The following is a 4,793-nucleotide window of genomic DNA, read 5'->3' on the forward strand; positions in this document are numbered from 1 at the left end:
CTGTCTGTCTCTCCGACATTTGCAACATTGTTTTAATATTGAAATTCGATCTCCACCTGTGCTATTGTAAGGGATGGATCTACATTTACTGAACTGTTACCTGGAGGAAAATGGGGAGGTCATGCTTTTTCAGTTTCTGTCAATTGGAGGGTTTACTATTTATTTAATCTATTCCACGGGAGGGTCATGTAATTTATGAAATGTCTATATTTCTCACTGTTTTAGACTTAGATGTTTATTAGGCTATATATCGATGTGTGCCCGATGCTGCCCCTCATCTCTGAATCTCTGCTGGGCGTGCAATATCAAGTGTGCCTATAGGCTATGTAGTGTGGTCTCAATCAAATGATCCATAGCCTATAGGCAATAGACTACAAAGTGTATGCTCGGATAAGCAGAGAGCAAAGTTATATTTCTAAGATGGATGGTGTAAATAAAGCTAGGCATCATTACACACCGCAATTAATATTCCAAGTCTGAGCCTGGCATGCTCTGCTCTTGCTGATCAATAATGTTTTTGTGTGCTGCCTAAACAATGGCTATTCTGTGTAGACTTAAGGTGGCAGTTGAGGAGGAGAGTCAAAGGCTTCTGAAAATATTTATTCCAGATGTGACGCTTGGAATTCAGCCAAAGAGTTGAATATTGGTATCATCAGACCAGAGTATCTTGTTTCTCATGGCCTGAGAGTCATTTTGCTTTGTCATTATGGGGTATTGTGTATAGATTGATGAGTAAAAATAACAATTTAATCCATTTTAGAATAAGGCTGTAACTTAACAAAATGTGAAAAATGTTAAGGGGTCTGAATACTTTCTGAATGCACTGTATATATGATTTATTTAGAATTCAAGGCACACTTAACCAGCATGGCTACCACAGCATTCTGCAGTGATACGCCATCCGATCTGGTTTGTGCTTAGAGGGACTATCCTTTGTTTTTTCAACAGGACAATGACCCAACTCACTTCCAGGCTGTGTAAGGGCTATTTGACCAAGAAGGAGAGTGATGGAGTGCTGCATCAGATTACCTGGCCTCCACAATCCCCCGAACTCAACCCAGTTGCAATGGTTTGGGATGAGTTGGACCGCAGAGTGAAGGAACAGCAGTGCTCAGCATTTGTGCAAACTCCTTCAAGACTGTTGGAAAAGCATTCTTGGTGAAGTTGGTTGAGAGAATGCCAAGAGTGTGCAAAGCTATCATCAAGGCAAAGGGTGGCTACTTTGAAGAATCTCAAATCTAAAATATATTTGATTTGTTTAACACTTTATTGGTTACTACATGATTACATGTGTGTTCTTTCATAGTTTTGATGTCTTCACTAATATTCTACAATGTAGAAAATTGTAAAAATAAAGAAACTCTTGATTGAGTCAGTGTGTCCAAACCTTTGACGGGTACTGTAGGACAGAAATTTCTTAACAAACTTCCTTTAGATTTTGTGGGGGGACTATATGTTGTTCAATGCATATCAAAACAAATTTTATTGGTCACATACACGTGATTAGCAGATGTTATTGCGGGTGTAGCGAAATGCTTGTGCTTCTAGCTCCAACAGTGCAGTAATATCTAACAAGTAATATCTAACAAATTACACAACAACTACCCAATACACACAAATCTAAGTAAGAATGAATTAAGACTATATCCATATGGACGAGCGATGTCAGAGTGGAACGGACTAAGATACAGTAGAATAGTATAGAAAACAGTATATACATACGAGATGAGTAATGCCAGATATGTAAACATTAAGTGACTAAGATACAATAGTATAGAATTCAGTATATACATATGAGATGAGTAATGCCAGATATGTAAACATTATTAAGTGACTAAGATACTGTAAAATAGTATAGAGTAGAGAGTTATCAGCTATACTTTTTGTGGCTGTTTATTTACCACCACAGACAGATTCTGGCACTAAGACCACACTCAGTCAGCTGTATAAGGAAATAACCAAACAGGAAACCACTCACCCAGAGGCGGCGCCCCTAGTGGCCGGAGACTTTAATGCAGGGAAACTTAAATCAGTTCTAACAAATTTCCATCAACATGTTAAATGTGCAACTAGAGAGAAAATAATTCTTGATCACCTTTCTCCACACAGAGACTGTACAAAGCTCTCCCTCGAACCCAATTTGGTAAATCTGACCACAACTCTATCCTGCTGATTCCTGCTTACAAGCAAAAACTACAGGAAAAGGAGGACCGAGCACGCCCCCATTCTCATCGACGGGGCTGTAGTGGAGCAGATTGAGAGCTTCAAGTTCCTTGGTGTCCACAGCAAAGCGTCAATACAGGACTAAGATCGAATCCTACTACACTGGCTCCGACGCTCGTCTTATGTGGCAGGGCTTGCAAACTATTACAGACTACAAAGGGAAGCACAGCCGTGAGCTGCCCAGTGACACGAGCCTACCAGACGAGCTAAATCACTTCAAGGCAAGCAACACTGAGGCATGCATGAGAGCATCAGCTGTTCCGGACGACTGTGTGATCACGCTCTCCGTAGCCGACGTGAGTAAGACCTTCTAACAGGTCAACATACACAAGGCTGCGGGGCCAGACGGATTACCAGGACGTGTTCTCTGGGCATGTGCCGTGTGGCTCAGTTGGTAGAGCATGGTGTTTGCAATGCCAGGTTTGTGGGTTCAATTCCCACGGGGGACCAGTATGGGAAAAAAATTATTAACTGTATGCATTCACTACTATAAGTTGCTCTGGATAAGAGTGTCTGCTAAATGACTAAACAGTAGCAGCAGTGAGTGTGAAAGTGTGTGTGTGTGGCATCAGTATGCATGTGTTATGTGTGGGCATGTGTAGTATGTGTGCGTTGGGGTTTATGTGTAGGTAGAGCCCAGTGTTTTTGCATAGAGTCAGTGCAAGAGAGGTCCAGGGAGCTATGCTTAGCCACAGATTATAAACAATTTCTACTTAGCTAAGGTCTCCTGAGGAGAGACAGGTAGAGGACAATGGACCTAAAGACAAGGAGGGTCTGAAGTCTTCTGAAGAGAGACAGGTGGAGGACAATGGACCTAAAGACAAGGAGGGTCTGAAGTCTTCTGAAGAGAGACAGATGGAGGACAACAGACCTAAAGACAAGGAGGGTGTGAAGTCTCTTTTCATTTACTGGCCCAACGCTCTAAACTCCAGACTACCTGTGCTATGTAATGTACATTATGGTTTTTATTTGTTGCTTCCTGTTTGGACCCCAGGAAGAGTAGCCACTGCCTTGGCAACAGCTAATTGGGGATCCTAATAAATAGGCACTACTGAACCCAATCCCCAGCAGGACTATCTGAAGTAGTTTGGAATCAGACCCTCAAACAGGCCCAGGCCTCATTCAAACAAGGTAGGCTAGTTTTCTGTTTGTATGTCTGCCAGTCAGCCTGTCTGGTAGGATAGATGAAACATAGTAGGGTAGCCTTCCTTCTGCCTGCACACACCAGTATGGATGAAACATAGTAGGGTAGCCTTCCTTCTGCCTGCACACACCAGTATGGATGAAACATAGTAGGGTAGCCTTCCTTCTGCCTGCACACACCAGTATGGATGAAACATGAACCACATTCAGTAACATTTAAACATGTTAATAGATGTGTTTTAGAACTTGATAAGTTGTAGTCTTCATAAGAAGCTCTTGTCACTCTTGTTCTCTCTCCTCTTTCTGTCTTCCTCTGTGGCCATACAGCTGTCTGTCTGTCTCTCTGCATGCAGGCTACTATGTTGTAATGGTGAAAACTCCTCTCTCCATAGTGGTAGAGTTGTTAGCGGAGGTGGCTGCTCTACCGTTTGCAGTCCTGACCACCAGAGAACAGCTGCAGCTCCAGCTGAACAGCAACCAGGACCAGACTGACAGACAGACTGACCAGATCATGGTTTAGATCTGACGCAGACTAGACACACCGGCTACATTCTCCAGAAGTGTGCACTCATATTATCCCCTCATGGATCTAAAATGAATTGACTGGTTTGAGGAATATGGTGGAAACTCTCTCCAGCCATGCCTGCACCAATCCAATGCTTTTAAATGAACGGACTGGTGAGAAATAAACACACAAGAATGAAGCTATATATAAGGAGTACCAATACCATATCAATATGCAGGGAATGGGGAGACGTGGTAGTTGAGGTAGATACTGTATGTACATGAAGGCAGGGTAAAGTGACTAGACATCAGGATAGATAATAATAAGGCATTTGAGGTAGATATGTACATGAAGGCAGGGTAAAGTGACTAGGCATCAGGATAGATAATAATAAGGCATTTGAGGTAGATTTGTACATGAAGGCAGGGTAAAGTGACTAGGCATCAGGATAGATAATAATAAGGCATTTGAGGTAGATATGTACATGAAGGCAGGGTAAAGTGACTAGGCATCAGGATAGATAATAATAAGGCATTTGAGGTAGATATGTACATGAAGGCAGGGTAAAGTGACTAGGCATCAGGATAGATAATAAAAATTTTAAAAGGCTGCGTTTTTAGACAGACAGTCCAATTCTATTGAGCAATCTGATCAGCTCTGAAAAAAAATCTGATGTGAAAAGATCTGTTTTGATTGGTCAAAAGACAAATTCGTGGAATTGGGCTGCCTGTGTTTCCTAAAAGCAGCATATAGAGCAGCAGCAGATATGGTGAGTGTATGTGTGTGATAGTATATGTGTCCAAGAGTGGCAGGTAAACCAGCAGTATAACAATGACCGAAAGGTTGTCAGCTCAAATTCCGAAGCCGATCATGTGAAACTGTCGATGTGCCCTTAAGGAAGACACCTAACCCCACTTGCTCC

The sequence above is a fragment of the Salmo trutta genome, chromosome 28 (genome assembly GCF_901001165.1).
Source record: "Salmo trutta chromosome 28, fSalTru1.1, whole genome shotgun sequence".
In the NCBI taxonomy this organism is placed as follows: Eukaryota; Metazoa; Chordata; class Actinopteri; order Salmoniformes; family Salmonidae; genus Salmo; species Salmo trutta.